The 16,620-nt window shown below is 36.7% G+C and overlaps 1 pseudogene; it reads left to right on the top strand.

Moving 5' to 3' along the window:
- Positions 1-493: 493 nt before the first annotated feature.
- LOC143599473 (organic cation/carnitine transporter 4 pseudogene) lies at positions 494-7,298 on the top strand (annotated as a pseudogene).
- Positions 7,299-16,620: the final 9,322 nt, after the last annotated feature.

The following is a 16,620-nucleotide window of genomic DNA, read 5'->3' as shown; positions in this document are numbered from 1 at the left end:
ATTTATAGTTGATTGATAAAGGGTTATATAAGTTAACTTACATTTTTTTGACAGCTTGCAATATTTTTATATTTGGTAATGGGTCAAATTACAACCTGGATTTAATTAGTAGCACATGTACTACATTTTACGCAACCCACTGCAACGCACGGGTTTTTTGTGTTTTGTGTGAATTACAGTACCAATGTTCAAGTTAGGCCTACAACATTATCCACCTACTTTAACTCTCTTTGTAACAGTAACTAATGCTATACTTACAATGAAATATGTCTATGTTCATACATTACCCTTATACCCTCATCAAAAACCCGCACCGCGCGGGTACTGATATCTAGTTTACATAATTAAATATGAACGAATTTTCTATATTCTTTGTTTTCAAAATAGCCCCCTTATCTGTCCTTTCGCCTATATAACTAAATATAGCATTGAGTATTTTGCACCAGCTCGTTCTACACCGACTTCACAGTGTCACCCGATAAAAAGAATTCTGATGATCTCCGGTCACCTAAACTCAACAGATCATGGGAAGCCAGAACTTGAGCTGCTCTCCGTCGACCAAATTTAACTACATACTGCGATGAGTTTGGGTTTTGGCAATTCAAGCATTTTGTTCTCACGTGTACGGCATGGCACTTGATTCCATAAACACAATGGTTACGATCTTTGCTGACCATGAAGCTGGTTGGACATGTGAACCTTGTTCTGAATGTGTATGGGATTCTGACAAGGGCGTTTGTGGGCTTCAGCCAGGTTCATGGCGATGGGACGATAGCAAAGGGTGGTCAACCGTGGCTAAGTTGGGACTGGTGTTTTTAAAGTCAATAGTCATCAGGCTTCAATATTTTTTATATCTTTATTTTCATTTGTTTACAAGAGAATTAGACAATATAAAAACAAACGTTAAAAGCCTAAACATAGTAGGAACTAAAATTATGGCCTAATAGTGAGAAAGAATTAGGAGAAGATTATGGAGAGAATATTTGCTTTTAATATTCCCCCTCAAGTTGGAGCGTGTAAATCTTTAATGCCCAACTTGTCAAGAAGGAATTTGAGTTGTTGCGTTCCTAATCCTTTTGTGAGTAGGGGTGAGCAAGATAAGGGTCAGACCTTTGAAACCCTTTTAATACGACTCGTAAAACCCTTAATTAAACCCGGATATATAATATGGGTAAGGTAAAGGGTATTTAAATTTCACCTTAAAGGATAAAAGGGTTTCAAGGGTCCGACCCTTTTTCAAGCCCTTTACCCGTTTACTAGTTTCTAGATAGATACATCAGATTCGCTATTAATCTGAAATGTAGGAGAGGTTTATATTTTATTTATGATTCATCATAAATTTCCCAACTACTAAGAAAAATAAAAACCATACTACTGATTGGAAGCATATATATATGAAAATCACTGAATTGTTCTTTACATGTAATTTGTGAATGTGAATATTATTTGCATCTGTTCAAATGGTTGATAAACTTTCGAAGTTAGAGTTTACTGTGTTATTAAATGAAAATATAATTGTTCTAGGATTCATATATTAAAGTCATATATGATATATGCAACTAGTAAATGCAGAAAATGAGCTGTGATTACTGCTTTAAAGAGTAAAGGGTTGGACCCTTGAATCCCTTATTTATACCCAACCCTTTTATTGTTTAGAGGGTAGGGTCTCGGGTCCACATTTCTTCCTAAAAGGGTAAAGGGTCCGAGTAAGGTATTAAGTAAAAGGGTAAGGTTTTGAACATCCCTATTTGTGAGAAGATCCGCAATCCGCATTTTTGTATCGATAAGCATTGGTTGAACTTCTTTAGACTTCACTCTTTCTCAAACAAAGTAACAATCCATTTCCACATGCTTAGTTCTTTCATGGAAAACTACATTGTTGGCCCATTGAAGTTGAGGTCTAGCTCACTTAAGAACCATCTAAGCCACAAAACCTAACTATAGCTGCCATAGATCGATATTCTGCCTCTCCGGAAGAGCGTGAAACTACGGATTGTTTCTTCGTTCTCCAGTCCGTGATCTTCTAGTGAATGGGCATCCAAGTCAATCTGAGTCACTATAAGCAGTAAGGTTTTAACCGCCTTCTCGAGTGAGAAGTATACCTTGTCCCACGGTCCCCTTTAAATATCTTAATACTCTGTTCATAGCGTCTAGGTGGTTTTTTCTTGGATAAGCAACAAGCTGACTCAAAACATTTACAGCGTATGCAATGTCGGGTTTGGTGGTCTGCAGGTATAACAATCTCCCCACCATGCGACGGTATCGGCTGGCATCCACTTTGGGTTCTTCACTATCTTTATCTAACGTTATGTTTTGTTCCATTGGGAAACCACTCGTCTGCATCCCAGGAGATCACAATCTTCTAAAATATTTAAGAAGTATTTTTTTTGGCTTAATACAATACCCTTTGATGTGCGTGCGACTTCGATGCCAAGGAAGTATTTTAAACTTCCTAAGTCTTTCTTTGATGCTAAACTTCTTGTTGTGGTTATCCTTCACTTTACGAATTTTTGGAAGATCATTTCCTACTACAATCACATCATCCACGTATATCAAGGCTGCTATAAAAGTGTTATGTTTCCTGAAAATGAAAAGCGAGTGGTCCGCCTTGGATTGTTTGAAACCAAGGCTCATAAGAAACATGGTAAACTTTTGGTACCAATTGCGTGATGCTTGTTTCAAACCTTAAATAGACTTTCTTAATCTGCAAACCCTCTTTTCACCATCCCTTGAGAACCCTTGTGGAATTTTCATGTAGACCTCTTCATGTAGGTCCCATGTAGAAAGACGTTATTCACATCTAGTTGATGGATCGTCCAATTCTTCTTAACAGCAACTGTAAGAAAAGTTCGAACCATAACAATTTGGCAACTGGGACGAAAGTGTCATGGTAGTCAACGCCTTTCATTTTGGTGTAGCCCTTGGCAACAAGGCGTGCCTTGTATCGTTCTACTTCTCCATTTGGTTTATATTTTATTTTAGAGAAAATTACTGTTTGCGTCCCTGTGGTTTTAAGGTGGAGGTACAATGAGTCCCTGAAAAATTTTTTGGATTGGTTGAGTCCCTGTGGTTTCAAAAATGAACCATTTGAGTCCCTGCCGTTACTTAACTTTCAGGGTAAACTTTCATTTTACTGAAACTATAGGGACTCAAATTGTTCGTTTTTGAAACCACAGGGACTCAAATTGTTCATTTCTGAAACCACGGGGACTCAACCAGTTCAAAAATATTTTCGGGGACTCATTGTGTCTCCGCCCTAAAACCACAGGGACGCAAACAGTAATTTTCTCTTTATTTTATAAATCCACTTTGAGTCAATGGCGCGTTTCCCTTTGGGCAAGTCTTCGAGGGTCCACGTACCATTTTTTTCAAGTGCACAAACTTCTCTCATCATGGCTTCTTTCCATCTTGGATCTTGTGCAGCTTCTCTAAAGTTTCTTGGCTCATTGTTTGAATCGATGGTCGCCAAAAAAGCTTTATGAGTTTTTGAAAATTTTTCATATGAAACGAAATTAGATAAGGGGTGTACCATTGATGATTCTTGGGTTGGTGGGGGTTTGGAGTGGTCTACCGAAGGAGGGAGGTTGACATTGTAGTCGGCGAGATGTGCCGGCTGTGACAGATTTCGTTTGGGCCTGATCTGCTGGGGAGAATTAACTCGGTCTTCATCATTTTGTATTACACTTGCTTGTTCAAGAATAGGATTGCGGACCTCATCATTATGTCCTATGATCGCATGATCAGTTATTGACGTGGGGCTTAATTCTTCCCTTTGTAAAGGTAGGTCCACATCAGAATGTTCATAAATAATTGTGTGTTCAGCTATGTCTTGTTGATTTGGCCCAGTTTCACTTTCATTCCTTGTTTCTTGATTTGGCCAAATTTCATTATTGGGCTCACCTTGAATTGCGGTTTCATCACAGTAAACTTTGTTTGGCCATGTAAAAACATCTATTTCATCCTTTTCTTGTTCAAGGTAATCAAAAGGGAATTTAACTTCATGAAACATTACGTCTCTAGAAACGATAATTTTTCTGGTATCAATGTCAAGAATCTTGTATCCCTTTATTCTTTGTGGATGGCCTAAAAATACACTAGGCTTCCCCCTCATTTCGAACTTGTCTCCTTTTGTATCGGTGTTTTGATAATATGTTAAACAACCAAAAACCTTCATAAAATCATAATAAGGTTTTTGATTGTATAGAAACTCGTAAGGTGTTTTGCCATCGATTACCTTGGAGGGTAGCCGGTGAATGATATAGGCCGCCATCAAGACACACTAACCCCAAAATCTTTTAGGTAAATTGGCCTCAAACCGAAGAGTTCGAGCGATTTCGATTAGATGCCTATGTTTTCGCTCCACAACCCCATTTTGTTTGGGGTGTGGGGGCAAGTGGTTTCAAGTAATATCCCTTGTTCTTTATAAAATTGAGCCATGTCATTTGATGTGAACCCCCCCCCCCCCCGGTTTGTCACATTGAATTCGTTTAATCTCCTTTCCAAATTGTTTCTTAAGCATTTTATGGAAATATTTTAAACCATCACTTGCTTGCTGCTTGTATTTTAAAAGAAATAACCAAACACTTCTACTGTAATAATCAACAATAGTTAAAAAGTAACGCGCCCCCGAAAAAGAAGGTGTACGATATCTTCCCCAAATGTCACAATGCAATAACTCAAAGCATTCAACTATCTTGGTAATACTAGTTTGAAAAGGACGTTGAGTATGTTTAGCTTTAGAACAAGAGTCACAAACCTGCTTAAAGGAAAACTTTTCAAGGAAATCAATTGCATTGAGTTTGTCATCAGAGGCATGACCCAATCTTTTATGCCAAGTGTCTCCGGTTGTCATCATAAGTTTTCTTTCATTATTGATCATCCCCATTTGATATAGACCGCTTTTCCGCTTACCCGCACCAATCAATTTCCTCGTTTTGAGCTTCTGCATGATACACAAATCTGGAAAAAATGTTACAGAGCATTGAAGGTTTTCGGTTAACCGTCCAATCAAAAGAAGGTTACAATTGAAATTTGGAACGCAGAGAACATCTTTGATCTCGATTCCGCCTTCTAGAATCCCTCTCCCTTTCACTGGAATGGCGTCTCCATTAGGAATAATGACCGGTTCTTCGATCATACATTCTGTTTTGTTTTTAAGGATAACAATTTCATGGGTAATATGTTTGGTGGCTCCCGAGTCTATTACCCACTCATTATTTTGATATTGTTTACCTGCGATGTTGGCCATGGAGGTGGTGTCGTTCTTGAGTTCACTTTCATCATCAGAAAAGTGTCTAAAGGATGTGATATTGATCTTTTGTCAAACCTGGTATAGGACTTGAATCTGTCCCAACACATGCCGCTGTAAGTTTAGCATCATCATCGTCGCCGACCATTAGGGGCGCTAACTAGGGTTTGGCGTTTTTAATTTAGACCTGCTCTTATACCATTTTAAAATCAATAGTCATCTGGCTTCAGTATTTTTGATGTCTTTTTTATCATTTGTTTACAAGAGAATTAGACAATATAAAAGCCAACGTTAAAACCTTAACATAGTAGGAACTAACATTATGGCCTAACAGTGAGAAAGAATTAGGAGAAGATTATGGAGAGAATATTTGCTTTTAATAGGCGTGTGGACAAAAATACAAGGTTGGATTGGTTCAAGCTTTGTTCTTTTGTGGTGCCATGACAGGTAACAACCCTATATATCTTTAAATTATGTTATTTTATGGTTGCATGCAATAGTTATAGACTTATGGTAATCTTAAAACTTCAGAGAGTTGGAGACTGGCCAACACTTACTCTGGCTCAATCTTAACAATACTAGTGGAGTCGAGTCAAACCAGCTTTACTTTATAAATCCAATTTAGAAGTTGAGTTCATATTGGACTCGGCATTTACTCGAGTCGAGGATCGATCGGTCGAGTTAAGGTTTTAGTTTTTGTTAAAGCATAAATGTTACTTATCTGTTGGCAAATCCATCATAAGGGAATGGTAATTACTAATTACTTAAAATGTATAGTGCTTTTCACATGGTTTGGCAAGTTGACTAAATTATTCTACTTAATTAAAACGTTCAGTTTAATTTTTAAAAACAAAGATTCATAACTACTATTTATAGATATATACCGCATTTCAAATGGTTTGGTAATTCACTTTATTATTCTACTTAATTAATTATTTCAATTTAGTTTTCAACAGGTAAGCTTCGTAACTTATCTTCAATTTACGATTTAATATATTAAATTTGACATTTCAACTCAATATTTAAGAGTTATTTTTTCATAATTATAACTTACTTCAGAATTTTTATATATTGAGTTTCAACTTAAATTTCCGTTTAGCTTTTTTAATTCAGAACTTGTAATTTGAGCTTAATAGTTTTGTGATCAACAAATCATTTTTTATATATTTAAGTTACTTGTTATAGCGTTTGGTCTAGAGCTTTACTTGCGTTTAAGTAGGATAGCAATAGGAACAACATCATTAGTTTGTCGCTAGGGGTATATAATTTGGTCCCCAAGGGTTTTATGCTTTGATGGGACACAATTTTACTACATGGTACTCATCCTTAACCTGGGTTGAGTTTTTATTACCTTAAACTATTATACCTATCTAATATCTTATTCAAAACGCTCTTAAACATACGCTTATTGATTCAAATGTGTGATCTTATTTTGTAGGTAGCGACATATTTAGTTACCTCTCTGATACCAAATTGGGAAGAAAAAGATCACTCACACTTCTATGCATCATGAGCACCAGTTTTTCTTTATTGACATCCATCTCCCCTAACTGTTGGATATGTGCTATACTCCATCTACTCACTAGCTTCTGCTCCGGTGTGATTGGTGTTTGCGCCTGCGTCCTTGTCGTTGAGCCCATAGGTCCCGGCAAGCGTGTCATGGCCGGCATGTCCACCTTCTATTTTTATTCAACTAGGATAGCTCATATCTCTGAAACAACTTACATGTTTCAATCATGGTGTTTTTTTTGTATATTGCTTCTTCCATACCCTCCATCATCTTTTGTTTTCATGCTCCCTTTCATCTCTGAATCCCCTCGTTGGTACCTTGTTTGAGGAAAACCCAATGAACTGAGCCATGAAGATCATGCACAAGATTGCTAAAACCAATAGAAAAAACCTTCTTGAAAATGTATACCTTGTCCTAGACAAGGAAGCCAAGAGTTGTGACCACAAGAGTATAGACGTCATTAAGTCACCATTAACAAGAAACCACTTGCTTCTTCTTATGGGAATCTACTTTGTAGTAGAAACGCAAACTTTGCTATAAATGAGTGTTCGGGTGTAAACGGGATTTAGTACACTGTCAATAAAACATGAATGTAATTCGGCGCATGTGGATTTTTAAACATAAATCAAAATCTGATGGTTCTCTTGAACGATGTAAGTCGCAACAGGTTGCGTTGATTGTGATGAGATGTTTAGCCCCATTGTTAAATCGGCAACCATTCGTGTTGTTTTAAACATTGCTCTTTATCACGGTTGGGACATCGATCAGCTAGAGGTTAAAAACACATTCTTGCATGGAAATTTATCTGAAACAGGTTATATGCATCAACCTATGGGATTTTGACATCCTCATTTACAGCATCACATATGTCGCCTAAATAATTCACTTTACGGGTTTAAACAGACCCCACGAGCATGGTACCAAATGTTCACGGATTATGTCACTATTTTGGGGTTTCGTCAGAGTGCATGTTGTAACACCCCGGCTAAAGCGGAAACGCCAGAGTGTGATGTACAGATTGTTCAAAACACATGTGACACTATTAAGTTACAATACCATTAATTTATTAGTACTTCAAATACGCAAGTTTAAACAAGAAATACAAGGAAAATAATGAATGCAACTAAAGATTTTGTCCGTTTGTTTAAATAACCTAAGTCTAGTGTCTTCGTCAAGCTTCATCCTCTAATATTGTACCTGTAATATATATATATATATATATATAATATACAGTCAACTAAATGTATAGTTGGTAAGTTCACATAAGTTTTATGTAAGTACATAAAAATCATGTAATTCCATGAAACTTGTGAAAATTATAACTACTTCGCATGCAATGTCCTTTCCAGTCGGTAATAACCAGCGTACTCGGATCCAGAGTCCCTTTTCCACTCGAAACAATGGTCCTGAGTGCAAAGGGGAGTATGGTCATACTTATTGAGGCAACAACTTGAAATTGAAATCAACACACGTAAGCAAGTAAGCATATAAACACACAAGTCCATGATATGAATCGCAGTTTTGTTAGTGACTCGATAAACCATTCAATATATAGGATATATATGCTACCCCAAAATGTATAAAAGTGTTAAAATTGGGGGGTGAGAAACTCACCTCGAAATCAAAGATCAACATGCAATAAAAGACGAAAGCAAGATAACGAAACCAAAGCAACCGAAAGTGCGTTAAAGAAGCTGAAATGATTGAACATCTCGAACTATAATTAAAACAAAAACAAAATCTAACTAACGGGAATGAAAAAGTTTGTAAATATTTGGTTAACGGGATATTACATTATTTTAATATATTTTATTATGCTAAGGCATTTTATAATATAATATTATTTTTAAGTCTTAACAGAATTTAACGTTTTAATTATTTTAACTAATATTTGATTAATAATTTAACATTATTATAAGAAATATGGTATTTGCGAATTACAGATTTTAATGATAGTTTAACTTGAAAAAATGATTATGGTAACGGATTATAAGGGTTAACGAAAACAAATTATAAAGTTACGAAAACGGATTAAAATATAATATAATTGATTAAGTATTAATTACGAAGTACAAACTTTGACACGATTTTATCTTGAAAACAATTTATTTTAGCAAAAAATAATATGCTAAAGAAAAGATGAATAATATAATAATAGAAATTTTATGAACTTTACAAAAATAAGAAAATTGGTAAACTTAATTTAAAATTAATTCATTTAACTTAAAAAGACTTTATTTGATTTATTATGATTTTTAAATAATTTATTATATACATATATTAGTTTTAATGATAAAAGACAATGTTTAAAAAAATGCAAAAATAGGTACACGAACCCGGGTCTTCATGACCAAACCACAGTGTTTAACAAATTGAACTAATTGCTTGATTGGTTAAACAATAAGAACATAGATATTTATAATACTGATCAAGTTCATCTTCTACATAAAAGAACCCTAGATCTCTAATCAGTTAATTTGGCTCTATGTGCGATCAAATTAGTTTGGGGCTTTTGCTTAACAATGAAAAACAATCACAATGGATATGCATATTACCTGACATAGTTCTTGTTTGACGACGAACAAAGGCTTGCTGGAAAAATGACTTTGGAGATCGATTAAGATATTATAGGGTATTTTTGTTTAACTTTGATGTTGTGATTGAGTTTAGTTGATTATTTGGATCCTATTTATAAGACGAATTTGAACGTATGTTGTTAATTGGTCATAATTGGGTTTGATTATCTTGACGGCGGTTTTCCGGTGGGTTTGGGGTTTAAATCGCACAATAAAGGTTGTTACAACGTTTATTTGATGGTGATTAACGATTTGTAGTTATAGTCTGCGGGTATTACTAGCTTTAATTGAATCATTACGCGTTATATGGTGTTAAAAATGGTCGTCGGAATTTATCCGTCGCCGGCAGCGACAACGACCGGGAAAACGGGGTCTAAGGGGAAGCGGGCTGGGTATTTTTTTTATTAGTTTATTAATATAATTTAAATATAATTTACACAACTAACCACTCATGTTTCATAAGTCTTTCAAATTATAATAAAAATCAAATTAAAACATAAATTATCGAACCTTGGACTTTAATATTGTTGTAAGATAAAAAATATAATTTTCAAATTGGATCCCGAATATAAAATACATTAAACAAAATTGAAGATATATATAAAACAAAACCAAAAATCTAAAATGAGTTGGGTTTTCGGGTTTGAAAAGTAACGAATGTTACACATGTGATCCCCCCCCCCCCCTTTTTTATGTACATGCAAGGTAATGACACTACTTATCTCCTTCTCTATCTAGACAACTTTATTCTTAACAACAACGTCGCCCGCTCTCAAGATTCGGCTTTTGAGACACCTTTTAGATGACTTTGCCATGAAAGTCCTTGGACCCTTAAGTTATTTTCTTGGATTGTCAGTTCCTCGGGACTAATGGCATCTTTTTGTCTTAGTCTACGTATGCCGTAGAATATTCTTCAGCGGGCAAATACGAAAGATTGCAACCTAGTTCATACATCAGTGGACACTGCGTGCAAACTTAGTTCCACCGCGGGCTCACTTCTTATTAACCCGACATCGTATCGACAACTCGCCGGCCCTACAATACTTGACCTTCACGCGTCTAGACATATCATACGCGATTCAACAAATTTGCATGCATATGCGTGCACCTTGCACCGAACATATGACTGCCCTCTGACGTGTTCAATGGTACGTTAAGGGTACTTTATCGAAGTGGTTATACATGCGTTCAAGTCTGATATCTATGTTAATCTTTACATTGATGCTGATTGGGCGGGTTGTCCTGATACTCATCACTCTACTTCTGGATATTGCGTATATCTTGGTCATAATCTCATTTCTTGGTCGTCCAAAAGACAGTCCATCGTTCAGAGTGCCGAAGCTAAATATCGTGGGGTTGCTAATGTGGTGGCGAAACTTTGTTGGTCCGTAATTTGTTGTTTGAGTTGGGTCGGCCTCTTTCCCGTGCTTCTTTGGTTTATTGCGACAATGTTAGTGCCATTTACCTTTTTGGCAACCCAGTTCAACATCAACGCACTAAATACATCAACACACTAAACGCATTGAGATCGACATTCTTCACTTTTTTTGGGAAAAGGTTCTGCGAGGTCAGATTAAAGTACTACATAACCCCTCATGCCATCAGTTTGGTTGCATTTTTACCATAGGGCTTCCTCGTCACTGTTAGAAGGCTTTCGCAACAGTCTATGCATTCGTGGCTTCCTCGTGCACGTTTGAAGACTTTCGAAATATTCTAAGCATTCGTGATCCTCCAGCTTAGACTCAGGGGGTATATTAGACACAATGATTATAAAGATCATTCAGAATATATAATATACTTTTCCATATTTGTCACCTTGATTGTAACATGTAACAATTGTATTTATATTAGATGTAAATGAATGAGAAAGGCAATCAGTTGAGCTATAATAGAATTCTATATTCTATCAGCCTCAGTAGGGATGGCTATCCTGTCCCAACTAACCCAAAAAAAATTTTTATTATCCGCATTTCCACCCCAAAAATAAAAATCCTCTCATTGCTTTGAGTTTGTTTGTAATCTTTACCGGAACTTTACAAGAAAACGAAGATACGCTGGTAAACTTTCTAAAACTGACTTCAAAAGCGAAGCCGACCCCCAATCGATAAGGTAGACGACTTCAACACCGATACCATAGGTTCAAAAGTACCCAAAACGGAGGATAAATTCGAAAACTGATTCATGTTTGTGCCCACTGTAAGACCAAGATAACAAAAATGCAATTTACATGCTTTGCACCCTATTGTTGTGACATCCCGCCCGCCCGGTTAAAGCTAACGTGTCACTCGATATGGTCAATCACATTCATTAATAACATTTAGTTAGAGTCTCAAACCCTAAAACGTATTTAAACCTTATAACGATCTAAAGTATTCAATGCTCAAATATCTTTTACTCCATGTTCTCCGAACTCTAAATATTTATTATCTCTCATCACGTATTTCCCCTAATTAGCATGAGTACTGGCTTAAAACAAATAAAAGAAAACACCAAAAAAAATACGGGTGAGCCAATAAGTTGCTCAGTAATAGAAGACCAATAGAAATAACAATGAAAAAAAACAATATAACTATATGAACGATGCCATATGCTGAACAATCAATCACCAACTAACGGTAAGACGATGCCATGTAGTAAACGATCAATGGCGAATCATAACCGTGTAACCTTACAATGAACGATCAGTGACGTATCAATAACCGTGTAACGATAAAAAGATACCATACGCTGAATCGTCAATGACGAATAAAAATAACTGTGTAACGGTAAGATGATACCGTATGAATGATCAATGGCAACTCAGTAACTATGTGAAGATTCCATACGCTATCTTTTTAACAATAAAACATTACTATATATACGTTGAACGATCAATGAAGAGACTATACAATAACAATTGAATTTGAAAATACCCATATGAGCCAATAACTATAATCCAATAACAATATGTATATTATCTGTAGACTAATGTACCAATATGTAGAGGGGATGTGGGCACTCACACCTATCCCTCTACCAATAACCATGTCAATAACAATGTATCATAGGATCGATCCATACGCCTCTAAAACAATAATCAATATCCAGTAAGTGCCACTCTAGCACACAATAACAAAGTAGAGACGATATGGACTAATTGCTCTGCCCATAGGTGGATGTGCTTGGGTATTGAGGTCAACGAAACAACATATACTTAAATAAAATGCAATATAATATTAATACACTATACCTAATCAATGCCAATAAACAATAATCATAGGAACATGCGATAATGAGCATGGATTAACCAATCGCATGCGTAACATGACAACAATGCCGTAAATTAACAAATGAACAAATAAAAATTTCGCTCCGTGTGACGGACCCAAAATCCGTAAACTATGAGATCGATGAAAACAATATTACGCTACAAGTAAAAGACCAAAGAATCCGTACACTACGAGAACAATGAGAACAATTTTAAGCCAAAAGAAGAGGACCACGGAATCCATAAACTACGGGAACAATGAGAACAATATTAAGCTAAAAGAAGAGGACAATGGAATCCATACCTTGTTAGTGATAGCAATAGCAATAGCAATAGCAATAGCAATATAATTGTAACAATCCTTAAGCTTTGATTTAAAGCTTGTTATTTTTAAGGCGTTCGATAAGTTGGATCCGAAAGGTGAACTTTGAACGAAATAATAAGATTTGTTCATTTGATCGTCGAATCCGGTAATTCGAAATCGATTTGTGGATATTCGAGCTCTTCTCAACCTATATTTCTTAAGATCTGAGATGGATAAAGAAGCGGTAACTTCTTCATGAATGAATTAGGTGGGTCATACCTTGAGGGGGTGAATTGAAACGAATAAGGTTCGGTTTATCGGGTGATATGTGAAGATGTGAGACACGGTTCGATGATGTTTTGAGATCACAAGTCAAGGGGGTGATTGTAAGGCCAAAAAAGTGACTTGCGATATCAAAGTACGAAACCCGTTATATATTTACGGTCAACTTAATAATTAAAGTGAGCGAGAATCCGGATACGAAACGAGAACTTCGACACGCGTTTAAGTTTAACGGGAAAAGATATTCTAGAATGTTTTTATTTTGCTATAAATAAGACTTTGTATTTCATTTTAGTGTGTGTTTTGTAAGGTGAAATCACCCACCCAAGGGGAGCTCACCTTGGGTGGGGTTGGTTCGTTTATTAATATATTAAATCTTTCAACTGAAAACAAGATCGTTTCTATTTATATTATTGTTATATTATTTTGTTCGGTCGTTTGATTTCACCGCACCCGTCTCGAGCGTTTATCAAGAACAAAACCGTTCGTTGTCGGATCCGGTTTCGGGACCTACAATTGGTATCAGAACGGGTCGAATCTAATGATTCAACTTTGTTCTTGATATTCGGGTTCTATTTCCGCGATTACTCGAACCGAGACATTAATTTCCGTTAATGTTTTGGAAATAAAGTTGGATGTTTGGAAATAAAGTTTGGAGATTTGGGAAAATAAAGTTGCCCGAAGTTCGTCTTGAGCTGGTAGAACTGGATACTCAGCTGTTTAAAGGCTTGTTTGAATATTCTTATGAAGTTTAATAGAGGTTTTGATGAAGAAATATGAAGACATCACATCTCAGATCTAAAACTTGTGTGACCAGGTACAACATCACTATCACATCTTCCGATGATCTCCACAGCGGGTGACGGCGACGACCCCTCCAACCGTTTTTCTCTTATCGATCTCCGGCAATGTAACAAGAAGATAAAAAGGAAGCCAGTTGCGCCATTTTTTCCGGCAGCAGCTGCAGCGAACAGCAGTTGTGGCACAGGGCCGACAACCAAAAAAAATCGGCTTCGGTGTTTGAAGATAAATTTTGGCAGATCGAGACATCGGTGGTCCCAACGGCGGCCGTTGAGTGTTGATTAGAAGGGTGAAGCTGTTGGAACACGTTTTACCGGCCGGAAGCATCTCCGGACATCTATAGAGGTGGTGCACAATAACAGTTGGGGTTTGCTATATGAAGGTGATGACCGGAGTTCTTTTTTCCGATCTTGGTTTTCCGGCAACAGTTGGCCGGTGAACGTTAGTGGCGGCGTTGCTGTAGGGGTAGATGATGGATGCTGGATGACGACTAATGATGCTGAGGATGATGATTGATGTTATGTAACCGAAACTCTTTTTCTGTGATTTTCCAGCACAAGGTGGTCGGACTCCGGTGGTCTTGTGTTATGTTGGCGGCTGTCATCTCCTAAGGTTTGTGTTTCTTTATTTGAAACTCTCCTGGATATTTTTTAATTTAGTTATGGGCTGGGTTGTTTCTAACATACTTGGGCTTTGGTAAAAGTTACATTGTTTGCTTTGGATGGTCCATGCTCCAACTTTAACTTGGGCCTAACATGCTTTTTAAAATCATGGGCTAGCAATATTTATTTCTTTTGCTGAATTATTTTTTGGGCCGACTAAATTGATATTCATCGGGTTGACTAAACTGAAGAAAGTCAAATTTGTTCGGGTTTCATCATTATTAGACCGTGTTTAAAGCATATTATTTATATGTTATTTTCAAGGCGTTCGAGAATTAGATCCTGAAAACGTGGGCTACGAGCATCTGAGATGCTTAATTATTAAGGTGATAATTTTTGAACAAGTTAGATTTAATAGGGAATTAAATTGATTAAGTTCTCACCCTGAAATGTGGATACGAGTATCTGGGATACTTATTTATTAGGGGTGAGTTACTTAAATAATTTCATTCACGGAAATAATAAGGTTTGTCATTTGATCGTTGTCACGGTATTTCGTTGAACCTATATTGCTTAAGATCCGAGATGGATAAAGAAGCGAGAACGTCTTCATTAATGAATTAGGTGGATCATACTTTGAGGGGGTGATTGAAGAAGCTTCGGTTATCTGGATGATTTGTGAAAATGCGAGACACGGTTCGACGATGTTTTGAGATCACAAGTCAAGGGGGTGATTGTAAGGCCAAACAATTGTGACTTGCGATATCAAATTACGAAACCCATTATTTATTCACAGTCAAGTTAATAATTAAAGTGGGCGAGAAATACGGACACGAGACGGGAGCTTCGACACGCATTTAACTTCAATAAGAAAACTTCTAGATTATGTGTTAGGCTATAAATAGGAACTTTGTATTTCATTTTAGTGTGTGTTTCTAGTGTGTAAACAACCACCCAAGGGGAGCTCACCTTGGGTGGGATCGGTTCGTTTTAATATTATGAATCTTTTGTTACCGGTTACGGAGTCATTCAATTATCTTTATATATTTGCTCGATCGTTTGATTTACCGCACCCGTCTAGAGCACTTATCAAGAACAAAGACGTTCGTTTGTCGGATCCGTTTGTTCGGGACCTACAGTAATTTTACCTTGAACCAAGATGCACGCAAACTACCGGTTGGTTTCGGACTTCCAACGATCAACAAACGAACACGAATAGGAGCACATTTTGGTACTCGGAGTAAACAATGGGCGGTGGTGCTTCCAGTAGGCGGTGGCTGGGTGGCGATGGCGGTGTGTTTCTGGCGATTTACATGGGTGGTGATTCTCAAGTTTCCAGTAGTTAAATTGGAGAAGCCACCAAAGGTTTGCACGGAGTTTTCATGAGAAAGGTAATCGTTTTTATCAGGGCCGGCTATTGGGTGGTGCAACCCGGACAACCGGCCGGGGCACCTACTTTTCCAGGGCACAAATTTTTTTATATATATATTTAAAATTTTTTTTATAGAATAGAAATAAATATTAATCCCCTTATTAGATATTGGGTCTAATTTTTGTGTTACCCTAATTTATTTGTGGTATTGGGTCCAAATTAATTAAAAAAAATAAAAAAAATTATAATAACTATAAACGGATGCGGCGATTGAATTCCAAAATGAGTAGCCGGTAGATAAAGGAAGCAAAAGGCCGACGGACGGACTGACCGAGACACGATCAAGTAGTTGGCAGCCCAAAATATAAAACCTAATTGACTAATTGTGACCTACCTGGTTGTGAAGAAGGGAAGAAGAAGAAAAAAAGACAGACTCACGGGGACGGACGGCGGGAGACTCTCAAACAAGGAGTCATGGAGTGACCGGAGACAGGTGAGGCGGTGACGGACGGACGGCGTGATAGACGAGGTCTTGGAAGAGTGGAAGGTAGGTATGCACTGCCACTAATCACTATGCCGTATATGAGGTCTAAAGTCTTGAATTATATAACCTATTATTCATTTTTATATTTAGTTATATAATATATATAATTTACTGATTTCTTTAATATTTTAACA

Source organism: Bidens hawaiensis, unplaced genomic scaffold, assembly GCF_021521415.1.
Source record: "Bidens hawaiensis isolate Kalapana, Puna unplaced genomic scaffold, B.hawaiensis_p1.1 tig00052228_1, whole genome shotgun sequence".
Lineage (NCBI taxonomy): Eukaryota > Viridiplantae > Streptophyta > Magnoliopsida > Asterales > Asteraceae > Bidens > Bidens hawaiensis.
The sequence above is the reverse complement of the archived record's forward strand: the minus strand, read 5'-3'. Positions and strand labels throughout refer to the sequence as shown.